Raw genomic sequence first — 19,846 nt, 5'->3', positions numbered from 1 at the left:
TTGTTTATGGGTTGTTAGTTCTCCTTGCAGTATTTTCAATCAAAGCCAACTACTTTTCCAGCCTGAGTTCTGAGTTAGGTAAAACAGAGGTGAAATCCTTCTGTAAGTCCTTCAAGTATCCTTTAGACAGATTACCACAGATATAAGCAATAATTTGTGACTAGAGTCTGCTCTCCTCGCGCAGAACCAGACAGTAGGTGCCCAAAGCACAGGCTAGCACTCTTCCAAGACGGTCCTATGCTGGAAAAGGTGTGGGACAACAGCAAGTAAAAATGCCACAAATATTTCCTGAAGTTTTCAACTTGCCTTTTTTTTTTTTTAAATTCAGTATGTTCTTGGTTCCTGTAAATCTTTGACCATTTTCCAGGCATATGACACTCATGGTTTTGCAGTTTGTTTCTTGATGTTTCTGTGTGGGCATAAGAGGTTGGATCTGGTATTCTGTCAATTTGCTGATGTCACCCTATATGCTGTTTCAACGGTTTACTTTTTGCTGAACATTACAGTGGTTTAAAAATATTTAAAAACCATAAATTGGCTTATTCACCTCACAATATTACTTTATTATAAAAATTAATAACCTTAATCCTTTTTAACTGTACCATTCAGTATTTTTAAGTATATTCACCACAAGATATTTCCCCCTCACCCAGCCTCTGGCAACCACCATTGTACTTTCTCTTGCTAGAAATTTGACTACTTTAGATACCTTATAGAAGTGAAATCATACAGTATTGGTCTTTTTGTGACTGGTCTATTCCTTTTCGCCTAATGTCAAACTTCATCCATGTTGTAGCAAGTGACAGGATTTCCTTCTTTTTAAAGACTAAATAATATTCCATTGTTTGGCTAGACCACATTTTCTTTATTCATTCATCTACTGATGGCTCTTCGTGTTGTTTCCACCTCTTGGTTAGTATGACTATTGCTGCAGTGAACATGGGTGTGCAAGTAGGTTTTAGAGATCTTGTTTTCAATTTGTTTGTGTATATACCCAGAAGTAGGATTGCTGAATCATAAGGTAATTGTCTTTGTAATTTTTAAAAACAAGTTTCAATTTCTTGAGGAACTGTCATACTGTTTTCCATAGTGGCCCCACCATTTTACTTTGCCAGCAATTGGACATAAGGGTTCCAGTTTCTACACATCCTCAATACACCTTATTTTTTGTTTTCCTACAGTGGCCGTCATAATGGCTATGAGATGATATCTCATTGTGGTTTTGATTTGTATTTCTCTAATGACTAGTGATGTTGAGTATAATTTCACAGCCTTGTAGACCCCTTTCTTGTAGACCAGTTGTAGAGGTAACAAGCTCCGTGGGGTTTTTTTATTAATCTGGGTATATCATAATTTTTGGAGCACAGTTTTTCTGAATATACAAATCTCAGTTGACAGGTTTCTTTCTTTCCACATTACAAGTGTATCATCCCACTGCCTTCAGTTGATTATCAGTTGATAATTATCAAATTATCAATTGAGAATGTCATTGAGTGTCCCTTGCACGTGTTGATTTTCTCACTGCTTTGAAGATTCCCTCATTGTGACTTTCAGTAGTTTGATTATAATGTCTTTCAGTGAAGAACTCTGTGAATTTAGAGTACTTGGAAGTTTTTGAGTTTTTTGGATTTGTAGATACATTGTCTTTCTTCAAATTTGGGAAGGTTTCGGCCCTTAATGTTTCCAATAATCTTTCTTCTCCTTTCTCTTTGACTCCCATAATCTATATGTTGTTCCATTTGATGGTGTCTCAGGTCTCTTGGGTGTATTCACTTTTCTTCATACTTTTTCTTTCTGTTCCTCAGGCTGGATAATTTACAATTTCCTGTCTTCATCTTGGCGGATTGTTTCCTCTGCCTGATCAGATAATTTGTTGAACCCTTCTAGTTAATTTTCCGTTTCAGTTGTTGTACTTTACAGCTCCAAAATTTCTGTTTGGTTCCTTTTTATAATTTCTTTTTGTTGCTCTTTGTATTTTGATCATACATTTTCGGGTTTTCCATTATTTCTCTGTCCATGTTTCTCTTCGGGTCATTAAGCCTCTTAAAAACAGTTATTTTAGTCTTTTTCTAGTATATCCAATGTCTGGAATTTCTCAGGGATAGTTACTTTCAATTAATTTTGTTCCTTTCAATGCACCATACTTCCTGTTTGTTTGTATGCCCTGTGAATTTTGTTGTTGTTGTTGTTATCAAAACCTTGATGTTTGAATATTCTAGTGTGGTATCACTGGAGATTAGATTCTTGCCTAATTGGCTAGTTTGCTACGGGCTTTATGTTTGTTTTCTTATAATTATTGAAGGCTGTCGTAGTCCATTTGTTTAGTTACTTTTCCAATGTGGTTTTGAGAAGATGTATTCCTTGTCCTGTGTTGTCACTGAGGTGTGTGTTCCTTTAGCTCACGTTCACCTATTCTTTTGACAGAGATTTCTTTGAATGCCAGAAGGTTACAAAAGTAACTAAAAACAAGCCAAGCCAAAAGAAGAAAAACCTCTTCCAGTCTTCGCAAATCCAGTTCTGTGTTGGGGCCCTCCTTCAATACCATGCTTGTCCTGAACCTAGGGATAACTGTGCAGTGGAAATTTGGGGTCTCCTCAACACTTTTCTAAATGTGTCTTAATCTAGGCATGCACATAGCCTCCATTACCTAAATTACCCCATGTACATGTTTTTGTTTTCGTTTTTGTTTTGGCTGCTTTGGGTGTTTGTTGCTGTGCACGGGATTTCTTTTGTTGCAGCGAGCGGTGGCTACTCTTCGTTTGCGGTGTGCGTGCTTCTCGTTGTGGTGGCTTGTCTTGTCGCTGAGCACGGGCTCTAGGCACATGGGCTTCAGTCGTTGTGGCTTGTGGGATCCTGAGCACAGGATCAGTAGTTGTGGCACACGGGCTTAGTTGCTCCGTGGCATGTGGGACCTTCCCAGACAGGGCACAGACCCGTGTCCCCTGCATTGGCAGGCAGATACTTAACCACTGCACCACCAGGGAAGACCTACACGACTTTTTTGAATGTCTTAATCTGCCAAGGAATGTCCCCCAGCTTTTCCTCCCATGCTTTAGGTATCTTGACTGTTATATATTTTGACTGTAACATTTTCCCCCAGTTGTTTATGGGTTGTTAGTTCTCCTTGCAGTATTTTCAATCAAAGCCAACTACTTTTCCAGCCTGAGTTCTGAGTTAGGTAAAACAGAGGTGAAATCCTTCTGTAAGTCCTTCAAGTATCCTTTAGACAGGTTACCACAGATATAAGCAATAATTTGTGACTAGAGTCTGCTCTCCTCGCGCAGAACCAGACAGTAGGTGCCCAAAGCACAGGCTAGCACTCTTCCAAGACGGTCCTATGCTGGAAAAGGTGTGGGACAACAGCAAGTAAAAATGCCACAAATATTTCCTGAAGTTTTCAACTTGACTTTTTTTTTTTTTTAATTCAGGATGTTCTTGGTTCCTGTAAATCTTTGACCATTTTCCAGGCATATGACACACATGGTTTTGCAGTTTGTTTCTTGATGTTTCTGTGTGGGCATAAGAGGTTGGATCTGCTATTCTGTCAATTTGCTGATGTCACCCTATATGCTGTTTCAACGGTTTACTTTTTGCTGAACATTACAGTGGTTTAAAAATATTTAAAAACCATAAATTGGCTTATTAACCTCACAATATTACTTTATTATAAAAATTAATAACCTTAATCCTTTTTAACTGTACCATTCAGTATTTTTAAGTATATTCACCACAATATATTTCCCCCTCACCCAGGCTCTGGCAACCACCATTGTACTTTCTCTTGCTAGAAATTTGACTACTTTAGATACCTTATAGAAGTGAAATCATACAGTATTGGTCTTTTTGTGACTGGTCTATTCCTTTTCGCCTAATGTCAAACTTCATCCATGTTGTAGCAAGTGACAGGATTTCCTTCTTTTTAAAGACTAAATAATATTCCATTGTTTGGCTAGACCACATTTTCTTTATTCATTCATCTACTGATGGCTCTTCGTGTTGTTTCCACCTCTTGGTTAGTATGACTATTGCTGCAGTGAACATGGGTGTGCAAGTAGGTTTTAGAGATCTTGTTTTCAATTTGTTTGTGTATATACCCAGAAGTAGGATTGCTGAATCATAAGGTAATTGTCTTTGTAATTTTTAAAAACAAGTTTCAATTTCTTGAGGAACTGTCATACTGTTTTCCATAGTGGCCCCACCATTTTACTTTGCCAGCAATTGGACATAAGGGTTCCAGTTTCTACACATCCTCAATACACCTTATTTTTTGTTTTTCCTACAGTGGCCGTCATAATGGCTATGAGATGATATCTCATTGTGGTTTTGATTTGTATTTCTCTAATGACTAGTGGTGTTGAGTATAATTTCACAGCCTTGTAGACCAGGTGTAGTGGTATCAAGCTCCGTGGGTTTTTTTTTTTTTCTTAATCTGGGAATATCATAATTTTTGCAGCACAGTATTTCTGAATATACAAATCTCAGTTGACAGGTTTCTTTCTTTCCTCATTACAAGTGTATCATCCCACTGCCTTCAGTTGATTATCAGTTGATAATTATCAAATTATCAGTTGAGAATGTCATTGAGTGTCCCTTGCACGTGTTGATTTTCTCACTGCTTTGAAGATTCCCTCATTGTGACTTTCAGTAGTATGATTATAATGTCTTTCAGTGAAGATCTCTGTGAATTTACAGTACTTGGAAGTTTTTGAGTTTTTTGGATTTGTAGATACATTGTCTTTCTTCAAATTTGGGAAGGTTTCGGCCCTTAATGTTTCCAATAATCTTTCTTCTCCTTTCTCTTTGACTCCCATAATCTATATGTTGTTCCACTTGATGGTGTCTCAGGTCTCTTGGGCGTATTCACTTTTCTTCATACTTTTTCTTTCTGTTCCTCAGGCTGGATAATTTACAATTTCCTGTCTTCATCTTGGCGGATTGTTTCCTCTGCCTGATCAGATAATTTGTTGAACCCTTCTAGTTAATTTTCCGTTTCAGTTGTTGTACTTTACAGCTCCAAAATTTCTGTTTGGTTCCTTTTTATAATTTCTTTTTGTTGCTCTTTGTATTTTGATCATACATTTTCGGGTTTTCCATTATTTCTCTGTCCATGATTCTCTTCGGGTCATTAAGCCTCTTAAGAACAGTTATTTTAGTCTTTTTCTAGTATATCCAATGTCTGGAATTTCTCAGGGATAGTAACTTTCAATTAATTTTGTTCCTTTCAATGCACCATACTTCCTGTTTCTTTGTATGCCCTGTGAATTTTGTTGTTGTTGTTGTTATCAAAACCTTGATGTTTGAATATTCTAGTGTGGTATCACTGGAGATTAGATTCTTGCCTAATTGGCTAGTTTGCTACGGGCTTTATGTTTGTTTTCTTATAATCATTGAAGGCTGTCGTAGTCCATTTGTTTATTTACGTTTCCAATGTGGTTTTGAGAAGATGCATTCCTTGTCCTGTGTTGTCACTGAGGTGTGTGTTCCTTTAGCTCACGTTCACCTATTCTTTTGACAGAGATTTCTTTGAATGCCAGAAGGTTACAAAAATAACTAAAAACAAGCCAAGCCAAAACAAGGAAAACCTCTTCCAGTCTTTGCAGATCCAGTTCTGTGTTGGGGCCCTCCTTCAATACCATGCTTGTCCTGAACCTAGGGATAACTGTGCAGTGGAAATTTGGGGTCTCCTCAACACTTTTCTAAATATGTCTTAATCTAGGCATGCACATAGCCTCCATTACCTAAATTACCCCATGTACATGTTTTTGTTTTCGTTTTTGTTTTGGCTGCTTTGGGTGTTTGTTGCTGTGCACGGGATTTCTTTAGTTGCAGCGAGCGGTGGCTACTCTTCGTTTGCGGTGTGCGTGCTTCTCGTTGTGGTGGCTTGTCTTGTCGCTGAGCACGGGCTCTAGGCACATGGGCTTCAGTAGTTGTGGCTTGTGGGATCCTGAGCACAGGATCAGGAGTTGTGGCGCACGGGCTTAGTTGCTCCGTGGCATGTGGGACCTTCCCAGAACAGGGCGCAGACCCGTGTCCCCTGCATTGGCAGGCAGATACTTAACCACTGCACCACCAGGGAAGACCTACACGACTTTTTTGAATGTCTTAATCTGCCAAGGAATGTCCCCCAGCTTTTCCTCCCATGCTTTAGGTATCTTGACTGTTATATATTTTGACTGTAACATTTTCCCCCAGTTGTTTATGGGTTGTTAGTTCTCCTTGCAGTATTTTCAATCAAAGCCAACTACTTTTCCAGCCTGAGTTCTGAGTTAGGTAAAACAGAGGTGAAATCCTTCTGTAAGTCCTTCAAGTATCCTTTAGACAGATTACCACAGATATAAGCAATAATTTGTGACTAGAGTCTGCTCTCCTCGCGCAGAACCAGACAGTAGGTGCCCAAAGCACAGGCTAGCACTCTTCCAAGACGGTCCTATGCTGGAAAAGGTGTGGGACAACAGCAAGTAAAAATGCCACAAATATTTCCTGAAGTTTTCAACTTGCCTTTTTTTTTTTTTAAATTCAGTATGTTCTTGGTTCCTGTAAATCTTTGACCATTTTCCAGGCATATGACACTCATGGTTTTGCAGTTTGTTTCTTGATGTTTCTGTGTGGGCATAAGAGGTTGGATCTGGTATTCTGTCAATTTGCTGATGTCACCCTATATGCTGTTTCAACGGTTTACTTTTTGCTGAACATTACAGTGGTTTAAAAATATTTAAAAACCATAAGTTGGCTTATTCACCTCACAATATTACTTTATTATAAAAATTAATAACCTTAATCCTTTTTAACTGTACCATTCAGTATTTTTAAGTATATTCACCACAAGATATTTCCCCCTCACCCAGCCTCTGGCAACCACCATTGTACTTTCTCTTGCTAGAAATTTGACTACTTTAGATACCTTATAGAAGTGAAATCATACAGTATTGGTCTTTTTGTGACTGGTCTATTCCTTTTCGCCTAATGTCAAACTTCATCCATGTTGTAGCAAGTGACAGGATTTCCTTCTTTTTAAAGACTAAATAATATTCCATTGTTTGGCTAGACCACATTTTCTTTATTCATTCATCTACTGATGGCTCTTCGTGTTGTTTCCACCTCTTGGTTAGTATGACTATTGCTGCAGTGAACATGGGTGTGCAAGTAGGTTTTAGAGATCTTGTTTTCAATTTGTTTGTGTATATACCCAGAAGTAGGATTGCTGAATCATAAGGTAATTGTCTTTGTAATTTTTAAAAACAAGTTTCAATTTCTTGAGGAACTGTCATACTGTTTTCCATAGTGGCCCCACCATTTTACTTTGCCAGCAATTGGACATAAGGGTTCCAGTTTCTACACATCCTCAATACACCTTATTTTTTGTTTTCCTACAGTGGCCGTCATAATGGCTATGAGATGATATCTCATTGTGGTTTTGATTTGTATTTCTCTAATGACTAGTGATGTTGAGTATAATTTCACAGCCTTGTAGACCCCTTTCTTGTAGACCAGTTGTAGAGGTAACAAGCTCCGTGGGGTTTTTTTATTAATCTGGGTATATCATAATTTTTGGAGCACAGTTTTTCTGAATATACAAATCTCAGTTGACAGGTTTCTTTCTTTCCACATTACAAGTGTATCATCCCACTGCCTTCAGTTGATTATCAGTTGATAATTATCAAATTATCAATTGAGAATGTCATTGAGTGTCCCTTGCACGTGTTGATTTTCTCACTGCTTTGAAGATTCCCTCATTGTGACTTTCAGTAGTTTGATTATAATGTCTTTCAGTGAAGAACTCTGTGAATTTAGAGTACTTGGAAGTTTTTGAGTTTTTTGGATTTGTAGATACATTGTCTTTCTTCAAATTTGGGAAGGTTTCGGCCCTTAATGTTTCCAATAATCTTTCTTCTCCTTTCTCTTTGACTCCCATAATCTATATGTTGTTCCATTTGATGGTGTCTCAGGTCTCTTGGGTGTATTCACTTTTCTTCATACTTTTTCTTTCTGTTCCTCAGGCTGGATAATTTAAAATTTCCTGTCTTCATCTTGGCGGATTGTTTCCTCTGCCTGATCAGATAATTTGTTGAACCCTTCTAGTTAATTTTCCGTTTCAGTTGTTGGACTTTACAGCTCCAAAATTTCTGTTTGGTTCCTTTTTATAATTTCTTTTTGTTGCTCTTTGTATTTTGATCATACATTTTCGGGTTTTCCATTATTTCTCTGTCCATGTTTCTCTTCGGGTCATTAAGCCTCTTAAAAACAGTTATTTTAGTCTTTTTCTAGTATATCCAATGTCTGGAATTTCTCAGGGATAGTTACTTTCAATTAATTTTGTTCCTTTCAATGCACCATACTTCCTGTTTCTTTGTATGCCCTGTGAATTTTGTTGTTGTTGTTGTTATCAAAACCTTGATGTTTGAATATTCTAGTGTGGTATCACTGGAGATTAGATTCTTGCCTAATTGGCTAGTTTGCTACGGGCTTTATGTTTGTTTTCTTATAATTATTGAAGGCTGTCGTAGTCCATTTGTTTAGTTACTTTTCCAATGTGGTTTTGAGAAGATGTATTCCTTGTCCTGTGTTGTCACTGAGGTGTGTGTTCCTTTAGCTCACGTTCACCTATTCTTTTGACAGAGATTTCTTTGAATGCCAGAAGGTTACAAAAGTAACTAAAAACAAGCCAAGCCAAAAGAAGAAAAACCTCTTCCAGTCTTCGCAAATCCAGTTCTGTGTTGGGGCCCTCCTTCAATACCATGCTTGTCCTGAACCTAGGGATAACTGTGCAGTGGAAATTTGGGGTCTCCTCAACACTTTTCTAAATGTGTCTTAATCTAGGCATGCACATAGCCTCCATTACCTAAATTACCCCATGTACATGTTTTTGTTTTCGTTTTTGTTTTGGCTGCTTTGGGTGTTTGTTGCTGTGCACGGGATTTCTTTTGTTGCAGCGAGCGGTGGCTACTCTTCGTTTGCGGTGTGCGTGCTTCTCGTTGTGGTGGCTTGTCCTGTCGCTGAGCATGGTCTCTAGGCACATGGGCTTCAGTAGTTGTGGCTTGTGGGATCCTGAGCACAGACTCAGTAGTTGTGGCACACGGGCTTAGTTGCTCCGTGGCATGTGGGACCTTCCCAGAACAGGGCGCAGACCCATGTCCCCTGCATTGGCAGGCAGATACTTAACCACTGCACCACCAGGGAAGACCTACACGACTTTTTTGAATGTCTTAATCTGCCAAGGAATGTCCCCCAGCTTTTCCTCCCATGCTTTAGGTATCTTGACTGTTATATATTTTGACTGTAACATTTTCCCCCAGTTGTTTATGGGTTGTTAGTTCTCCTTGCAGTATTTTCAATCAAAGCCAACTACTTTTCCAGCCTGAGTTCTGAGTTAGGTAAAACAGAGGTGAAATCCTTCTGTAAGTCCTTCAAGTATCCTTTAGACAGGTTACCACAGATATAAGCAATAATTTGTGACTAGAGTCTGCTCTCCTCGCGCAGAACCAGACAGTAGGTGCCCAAAGCACAGGCTAGCACTCTTCCAAGACGGTCCTATGCTGGAAAAGGTGTGGGACAACAGCAAGTAAAAATGCCACAAATATTTCCTGAAGTTTTCAACTTGACTTTTTTTTCTTTTTTAATTCAGTATGTTCTTGGTTCCTGTAAATCTTTGACCATTTTCCAGGCATATGACACACATGGTTTTGCAGTTTGTTTCTTGATGTTTCTGTGTGGGCATAAGAGGTTGGATCTGCTATTCTGTCAATTTGCTGATGTCACCCTATATGCTGTTTCAACGGTTTACTTTTTGCTGAACATTACAGTGGTTTAAAAATATTTAAAAACCATAAATTGGCTTATTAACCTCACAATATTACTTTATTATAAAAATTAATAACCTTAACCCTTTTTAACTGTACCATTCAGTATTTTTAAGTATATTCACCACAATATATTTCCCCCTCACCCAGCCTCTGGCAACCACCATTGTACTTTCTCTTGCTAGAAATTTGACTACTTTAGATACCTTATAGAAGTGAAATCATACAGTATTGGTCTTTTTGTGACTGGTCTATTCCTTTTCGCCTAATGTCAAACTTCATCCATGTTGTAGCAAGTGACAGGACTTCCTTCTTTTTAAAGACTAAATAATATTCCATTGTTTGGCTAGACCACATTTTCTTTATTCATTCATCTACTGATGGCTCTTCGTGTTGTTTCCACCTCTTGGTTAGTATGACTATTGCTGCAGTGAACATGGGTGTGCAAGTAGGTTTTAGAGATCTTGTTTTCAATTTGTTTGTGTATATACCCAGAAGTAGGATTGCTGAATCATAAGGTAATTGTCTTTGTAATTTTTAAAAACAAGTTTCAATTTCTTGAGGAACTGTCATACTGTTTTCCATAGTGGCCCCACCATTTTACTTTGCCAGCAATTGGACATAAGGGTTCCAGTTTCTACACATCCTCAATACACCTTATTTTTTGTTTTCCTACAGTGGCCGTCATAATGGCTATGAGATGATATCTCATTGTGGTTTTGATTTGTATTTCTCTAATGACTAGTGATGTTGAGTATAATTTCACAGCCTTGTAGACCAGGTGTAGTGGTATCAAGCTCCGTGGGTTTTTTTTTTCTTAATCTGTGTATATCATAATTTTCGGAGGACAGTTTTTCTGAATATATAAATCTCAGTTGAAAGGTTTCTTTCTTTCCTCATTACAAGTGTATCATCCCACTCCCTTCAGTTGATTATCAGTTGATAATTATCAAATTATCAGTTGAGAATGTCATTGAGTGTCCCTTGCACGTGTTGATTTTCTCACTGCTTTGAAGATTCCCTCATTGTGACTTTCAGTAGTATGATTATAATGTCTTTCAGTGAAGATCTCTGTGAATTTACAGTACTTGGAAGTTTTTGAGTTTTTTGGATTTGTAGATACATTGTCTTTCTTCAAATTTGGGAAGGTTTCGGCCCTTAATGTTTCCAATAATCTTTCTTCTCCTTTCTATTTGACTCCCATAATATATATGTTGTTCCACTTGATGGTGTCTCAGGTCTCTTGGGCGTATTCACTTTTCTTCATACTTTTTCTTTCTGTTCCTCAGGCTGGATAATTTACAATTTCCTGTCTTCATCTTGGCGGATTGTTTCCTCTGCCTGATCAGATAATTTGTTGAACCCTTCTAGTTAATTTTCCGTTTCAGTTGTTGTACTTTACAGCTCCAAAATTTCTGTTTGGTTCCTTTTTATAATTTCTTTTTGTTGCTCTTTGTATTTTGATCATACATTTTCGGGTTTTCCATTATTTGTCTGTCCATGTTTCTCTTCGGGTCATTAAGCCTCTTAAGAACAGTTATTTTAGTCTTTTTCTAGTATATCCAATGTCTGGAATTTCTCAGGGATAGTTACTTTCAATTAATTTTGTTCCTTTCAATGCACCATACTTCCTGTTTCTTTGTATGCCCTGTGAATTTTGTTGTTGTTGTTGTTATCAAAACCTTGATGTTTGAATATTCTAGTGTGGTATCACTGGAGATTAGATTCTTGCCTAATTGGCTAGTTTGCTACGGGCTTTATGTTTGTTTTCTTATAATTATTGAAGGCTGTCGTAGTCCATTTGTTTAGTTACGTTTCCAATGTGGTTTTGAGAAGATGCATTCCTTGTCCTGTGTTGTCACTGAGGTGTGTGTTCCTTTAGCTCACGTTCACCTATTCTTTTGACAGAGATTTCTTTGAATGCCAGAAGGTTACAAAAATAACTAAAAACAAGCCAAGCCAAAACAAGGAAAACCTCTTCCAGTCTTTGCAGATCCAGTTCTGTGTTGGGGCCCTCCTTCAATACCATGCTTGTCCTGAACCTAGGGATAACTGTGCAGTGGAAATTTGGGGTCTCCTCAACACTTTTCTAAATGTGTCTTAATCTAGGCATGCACATAGCCTCCATTACCTAAATTACCCCATGTACATGTTTTTGTTTTCGTTTTTGTTTTGGCTGCTTTGGGTGTTTGTTGCTGTGCACGGGATTTCTTTAGTTGCAGCGAGCGGTGGCTACTCTTCGTTTGCGGTGTGCGTGCTTCTCGTTGTGGTGGCTTGTCTTGTCGCTGAGCACGGGCTCTAGGCACATGGGCTTCAGTCGTTGTGGCTTGTGGGATCCTGAGCACAGGATCAGGAGTTGTGGCACACGGGCTTAGTTGCTCCGTGGCATGTGGGACCTTCCCAGAACAGGGCGCAGACCCGTGTCCCCTGCATTGGCAGGCAGATACTTAACCACTGCACCACCAGGGAAGACCTACACGACTTTTTTGAATGTCTTAATCTGCCAAGGAATGTCCCCCAGCTTTTCCTCCCATGCTTTAGGTATCTTGACTGTTATATATTTTGACTGTAACATTTTCCCCCAGTTGTTTATGGGTTGTTAGTTCTCCTTGCAGTATTTTCAATCAAAGCCAACTACTTTTCCAGCCTGAGTTCTGAGTTAGGTAAAACAGAGGTGAAATCCTTCTGTAACTCCTTCAAGTATCCTTTAGACAGATTACCACAGATATAAGCAATAATTTGTGACTAGAGTCTGCTCTCCTCGCGCAGAACCAGACAGTAGGTGCCCAAAGCACAGGCTAGCACTCTTCCAAGACGGTCCTATGCTGGAAAAGGTGTGGGACAACAGCAAGTAAAAATGCCACAAATATTTCCTGAAGTTTTCAACTTGACTTTTTTTTTTTTTTAAATTCAGTATGTTCTTGGTTCCTGTAAATCTTTGACCATTTTCCAGGCATATGACACACATGGTTTTGCAGTTTGTTTCTTGATGTTTCTGTGTGGGCATAAGAGGTTGGATCTGCTATTCTGTCAATTTGCTGATGTCACCCTATATGCTGTTTCAACGGTTTACTTTTTGCTGAACATTACAGTGGTTTAAAAATATTTAAAAACCATAAATTGGCTTATTAACCTCACAATATTACTTTATTATAAAAATTAATAACCTTAACCCTTTTTAACTGTACCATTCAGTATTTTTAAGTATATTCACCACAATATATTTCCCCCTCACCCAGCCTCTGGCAACCACCATTGTACTTTCTATTGCTAGAAATTTGACTACTTTAGATACCTTATAGAAGTGAAATCATACAGTATTGGTCTTTTTGTGACTGGTCTATTCCTTTTCGCCTAATGTCAAACTTCATCCATGTTGTAGCAAGTGACAGGACTTCCTTCTTTTTAAAGACTAAATAATATTCCATTGTTTGGCTAGACCACATTTTCTTTATTCATTCATCTACTGATGGCTCTTCGTGTTGTTTCCACCTCTTGGTTAGTATGACTATTGCTGCAGTGAACATGGGTGTGCAAGTAGGTTTTAGAGATCTTGTTTTCAATTTGTTTGTGTATATACCCAGAAGTAGGATTGCTGAATCATAAGGTAATTGTCTTTGTAATTTTTAAAAACAAGTTTCAATTTCTTGAGGAACTGTCATACTGTTTTCCATAGTGGCCCCACCATTTTACTTTGCCAGCAATTGGACATAAGGGTTCCAGTTTCTACACATCCTCAATACACCTTATTTTTTGTTTTCCTACAGTGGCCGTCATAATGGCTATGAGATGATATCTCATTGTGGTTTTGATTTGTATTTCTCTAATGACTAGTGATGTTGAGTATAATTTCACAGCCTTGTAGACCAGGTGTAGTGGTATCAAGCTCCGTGGGTTTTTTTTTTCTTAATCTGTGTATATCATAATTTTCGGAGGACAGTTTTTCTGAATATATAAATCTCAGTTGAAAGGTTTCTTTCTTTCCTCATTACAAGTGTATCATCCCACTCCCTTCAGTTGATTATCAGTTGATAATTATCAAATTATCAGTTGAGAATGTCATTGAGTGTCCCTTGCACGTGTTGATTTTCTCACTGCTTTGAAGATTCCCTCATTGTGACTTTCAGTAGTATGATTATAATGTCTTTCAGTGAAGATCTCTGTGAATTTACAGTACTTGGAAGTTTTTGAGTTTTTTGGATTTGTAGATACATTGTCTTTCTTCAAATTTGGGAAGGTTTCGGCCCTTAATGTTTCCAATAATCTTTCTTCTCCTTTCTATTTGACTCCCATAATATATATGTTGTTCCACTTGATGGTGTCTCAGGTCTCTTGGGCGTATTCACTTTTCTTCATACTTTTTCTTTCTGTTCCTCAGGCTGGATAATTTACAATTTCCTGTCTTCATCTTGGCGGATTGTTTCCTCTGCCTGATCAGATAATTTGTTGAACCCTTCTAGTTAATTTTCCGTTTCAGTTGTTGTACTTTACAGCTCCAAAATTTCTGTTTGGTTCCTTTTTATAATTTCTTTTTGTTGCTCTTTGTATTTTGATCATACATTTTCGGGTTTTCCATTATTTGTCTGTCCATGTTTCTCTTCGGGTCATTAAGCCTCTTAAGAACAGTTATTTTAGTCTTTTTCTAGTATATCCAATGTCTGGAATTTCTCAGGGATAGTTACTTTCAATTAATTTTGTTCCTTTCAATGCACCATACTTCCTGTTTCTTTGTATGCCCTGTGAATTTTGTTGTTGTTGTTGTTATCAAAACCTTGATGTTTGAATATTCTAGTGTGGTATCACTGGAGATTAGATTCTTGCCTAATTGGCTAGTTTGCTACGGGCTTTATGTTTGTTTTCTTATAATTATTGAAGGCTGTCGTAGTCCATTTGTTTAGTTACGTTTCCAATGTGGTTTTGAGAAGATGCATTCCTTGTCCTGTGTTGTCACTGAGGTGTGTGTTCCTTTAGCTCACGTTCACCTATTCTTTTGACAGAGATTTCTTTGAATGCCAGAAGGTTACAAAAATAACTAAAAACAAGCCAAGCCAAAACAAGGAAAACCTCTTCCAGTCTTTGCAGATCCAGTTCTGTGTTGGGGCCCTCCTTCAATACCATGCTTGTCCTGAACCTAGGGATAACTGTGCAGTGGAAATTTGGGGTCTCCTCAACACTTTTCTAAATGTGTCTTAATCTAGGCATGCACATAGCCTCCATTACCTAAATTACCCCATGTACATGTTTTTGTTTTCGTTTTTGTTTTGGCTGCTTTGGGTGTTTGTTGCTGTGCACGGGATTTCTTTAGTTGCAGCGAGCGGTGGCTACTCTTCGTTTGCGGTGTGCGTGCTTCTCGTTGTGGTGGCTTGTCTTGTCGCTGAGCACGGGCTCTAGGCACATGGGCTTCAGTCGTTGTGGCTTGTGGGATCCTGAGCACAGGATCAGGAGTTGTGGCACACGGGCTTAGTTGCTCCGTGGCATGTGGGACCTTCCCAGAACAGGGCGCAGACCCGTGTCCCCTGCATTGGCAGGCAGATACTTAACCACTGCACCACCAGGGAAGACCTACACGACTTTTTTGAATGTCTTAATCTGCCAAGGAATGTCCCCCAGCTTTTCCTCCCATGCTTTAGGTATCTTGACTGTTATATATTTTGACTGTAACATTTTCCCCCAGGTGTTTATGGGTTGTTAGTTCTCCTTGCAGTATTTTCAATCAAAGCCAACTACTTTTCCAGCCTGAGTTCTGAGTTAGGTAAAACAGAGGTGAAATCCTTCTGTAACTCCTTCAAGTATCCTTTAGACAGATTACCACAGATATAAGCAATAATTTGTGACTAGAGTCTGCTCTCCTCGCGCAGAACCAGACAGTAGGTGCCCAAAGCACAGGCTAGCACTCTTCCAAGACGGTCCTATGCTGGAAAAGGTGTGGGACAACAGCAAGTAAAAATGCCACAAATATTTCCTGAAGTTTTCAACTTGACTTTTTTTTCTTTTTTAATTCAGTATGTTCTTGGTTCCTGTAAATCTTTGACCATTTTCCAGGCATATGACACACATGGTTTTGCAGTTTGTTTCTTGATGTTTCTGTGTGGGCATAAGAGGTTGGATCTGCTATTCTGTCAATTTGCTGATGTCACCCTATATGCTGTTTCAACGGTTTACTTTTTGCTGAACATTACAGTGGTTTAAAAATATTTAAAAACCATAAATTGGCTTATTAACCTCACAATATTACTTTATTATAAAAATTAATAACCTTAATCCTTTTTAACTGTACCATTCAGTATTTTTAAGTATATTCACCACAAGATATTTCCCCCTCACCCAGCCTCTGGCAACCACCATTGTACTTTCTATTGCTAGAAATTTGACTACTTTAGATACCTTATGGAAGTGAAATCATACAGTGTTGGTCTTTTTGTGACTGGTCTATTCCTTTTCGCCTAATGTCAAACTTCATCCATGTTGTAGCAAGTGACAGGATTTCCTTCTTTTTAAAGACTAAATAATATTCCATTGTTTGGCTAGACCACATTTTCTTTATTCATTCATCTACTGATGGCTCTTCGTGTTGTTTCCACCTCTTGGTTAGTATGACTATTGCTGCAGTGAACATGGGTGTGCAAGTAGGTTTTAGAGATCTTGTTTTCAATTTGTTTGTGTATATACCCAGAAGTAGGATTGCTGAATCATAAGGTAATTGTCTTTGTAATTTTTAAAAACAAGTTTCAATTTCTTGAGGAACTGTCATACTGTTTTCCATAGTGGCCCCACCATTTTACTTTGCCAGCAATTGGACATAAGGGTTCCAGTTTCTACACATCCTCAATACACCTTATTTTTTGTTTTTCCTACAGTGGCCGTCATAATGGCTATGAGATGATATCTCATTGTGGTTTTGATTTGTATTTCTCTAATGACTAGTGATGTTGAGTATAATTTCACAGCCTTGTAGACCCCTTTCTTGTAGACCAGATGTAGTGGTAACAAGCTCCGTGGGTTTTTTTTTTCTTAATCTGGGTATATCATAATTTTTGGAGCACAGTTTTTCTGAATATACAAATCTCAGTTGACAGGTTTCTTTCTTTCCACATTACAAGTATATCATCCCACTGCCTTCAGTTGATTATCAGTTGATAATTATCAAATTATCAGTTGAGAATGTCATTGAGTGTCCCTTGCACGTGTTGATTTTCTCACTGCTTTGAAGATTCCCTCATTGTGACTTTCAGTAGTTTGATTATAATGTCTTTCAGTGAAGATCTCTGTGAATTTACAGTACTTGGAAGTTTTTGAGTTTTTTGGATTTGTAGATACATTGTCTTTCTTCAAATTTGGGAAGGTTTCGGCCCTTAATGTTTCCAATAATCTTTCTTCTCCTTTCTGTTTGACTCCCATAATCTATATGTTATTCCACTTGATGGTGTCTCAGTTCTCTTGGGCGTATTCACTTTTCTTCATGCTTTTTCTTTCTGTTCCTCAGGCTGGATAATTTACAATTTCCTGTCTTCATCTTGGCGGATTGTTTCCTCTGCCTGATCAGATAATTTGTTGAACCCTTCTAGTTAATTTTCCGTTTCAGTTGTTGTACTTTACAGCTCCAAAATTTCTGTTTGGTTCCTTTTTATAATTTCTTTTTGTTGCTCTTTGTATTTTGATCATACATTTTCGGGTTTTCCATTATTTCTCTGTCCATGTTTCTCTTCGGGTCATTAAGCCTCTTAAGAACAGTTATTTTAGTCTTTTTCTAGTATATCCAATGTCTGGAATTTCTCAGGGATAGTTACTTTCAATTAATTTTGTTCCTTTCAATGCACCATACTTCCTGTTTCTTTGTATGCCCTGTGAATTTTGTTGTTGTTGTTGTTATCAAAACCTTGATGTTTGAATATTCTAGTGTGGTATCACTGGAGATTAGATTCTTGCCTAATTGGCTAGTTTGCTACGGGCTTTATGTTTGTTTTCTGATAATTATTGAAGGCTGTCGTAGTCCATTTCTTTAGTTACGTTTCCAATGTGGTTTTGAGAAGATGCATTCCTTGTCCTGTGTTGTCACTGAGGTGTGTGTTCCTTTAGCTCACGTTCACCTATTCTTTTGACAGAGATTTCTTTGAATGCCAGAAAGTTAAATAAATAACTAAAAACAAGCCAACCCAAAAGAAAAACCTCTTCCAGTCTTTGCAGATCCTGTTCTGTTTCGGCGCCCTCCTTTAATACCATGCTTGCCCTGAACCTAGGGATAACTGTGAAGTGAAAATTTGGGGTCTCCTCAACACTTTTCTAAATGTGTCTTAATCTAGGCATGCACATAGCCTCCATTACCTAAATTACCCCATGTACATGTTTTTGTTTTCGTTTTTAGTTTCGCTGCTATGGGTCCTTGTTGCTGTGCTTGAGCTTTATTTAGTTGCAGCGAGCAGGGGCTATTCTTCGTCTGCTGTGTGCATGCTTCTCATTTTGCTGGCTTCTCTTTTTGTGGAGGACGAGTCTAGGCACATGGGCTTCAATAGTTGTGGCTTGTAGGCTCTAGAGCACAGGCTCAGTTTTTGTGGCCCACGGGCTTAGTTGCTCCGCGGCTTGTAGGATGTTCCCGGAATAGGGTGCAAACCTGTGTGCCCTGCCTTGGCAGGTGGATACTTAATCACTGAAGCACCAGTGAAGACCTACACGACTTTTTTGAATGTCTTAATCTCCCAAAGAATGTCCCCCAGCTTTTCCTCCCATGCTTTAAGTATCCTGACTGTTATATATTTTGACTGTAACATTTTTCCCCAGGTGTTTGTGGGTTGTTAGTTCTCCTTGCAGTATTTTCAATCAAAGCCAACTACTTTTCCCACCTGAATTCTGAGTTAGGTAAAATAGAGATGAAATCCTTCTGTAAGTCCTTCAGGTATCCTTTAGACAGGTTAAAACAGATATAAGTAATAATTTGTGACTAGAGTCTGCTCTCCTCCCTCAGAACCAGACAGTAGGTGCCCATAACACAGGCTTGCACTCTTTCAAGAATGCCCTCTGGGGCTTCCCTGGTGGCGCAGTGGTTGGGAGTCCGCCTGCCGATGCAGGGGACACGTGTTCGTGCCCCGGTCTGGGAGGATCCCGCATGCCGCGGGGCGGCTGGGCCTGTGGGCCATGGCCGCTGGGCCTGCGCGTCCGGAGCCTGTGCTCCGCGGCGGGGAGAGGCCGCGACAGTGAGAGGCCCACGTACCACAAAAAAAAAAAAAAAAAAAAAAGACTGCCCTCTGCTGGAAAGGGGGTTGGACAACAGCAAGTAAAAATGCCACAAATATTTCCTAAAGTTTTCAACTTGCCTTTTTTTTTTTTAATTCATCATGTTCTTGGTTGCTGTAGATCTTTGACTATTTTTCAGAATTCAGACACACTTGTTTTGGAGTTTGTTTCTTGATGTTTCTGTGTGGGCATAAGAGGTTGGATCTGCTATTCTGTCAATTTGCTGATGTCACCCTAAATGCTGTTTCAACGGTTTACTTTTTGCTGAACATTACAGGAGTTTCAAAATATTTAAAATCATAAATTGGTTTATTGAACTCACAATATTACTTTATTATAAAAATTTATTATCTTAATCATTTTTAACTGTACCATTCAGTTTTGTTACGTATATTCACAACAATATATTTCCCCCCTCACCCACCCTCTGGCAACAACCATTCTACTTTCTGTTGCTACAAACATGACTACTTTAACTACCTTATAGAAGTGAAATCATACAGTATTGGTCTTTTTGTGACTGGTTTATTTCTTTTAGCCTCTCAGAGTTCATCCATATTGTAGCAAGTGACAGGATTTCCTTCTTTTTAAAGACTAAATAATTATCCATTTTATGGCTAGACCACATTTTCTTTATTCATTCATCTACTGAGGGATATTAGTGTTGTGTCCATCTCTTGATTATTATGAATATTGCTGCATTCAACATGGGTGTGTAATTAGGTTTAAGACATCTTGCTTTCAATTTGTTTTTGTATATACTCAGAAGTAGGATTGCTGAATGATAAGGTAATTTTGTTTGTAATATTTAAAAACAAGTT

The sequence above is a fragment of the Mesoplodon densirostris genome, chromosome 6 (genome assembly GCF_025265405.1).
Source record: "Mesoplodon densirostris isolate mMesDen1 chromosome 6, mMesDen1 primary haplotype, whole genome shotgun sequence".
NCBI lineage: Eukaryota > Metazoa > Chordata > Mammalia > Artiodactyla > Ziphiidae > Mesoplodon > Mesoplodon densirostris.
Note: the sequence above shows the minus strand (reverse complement) of the source record.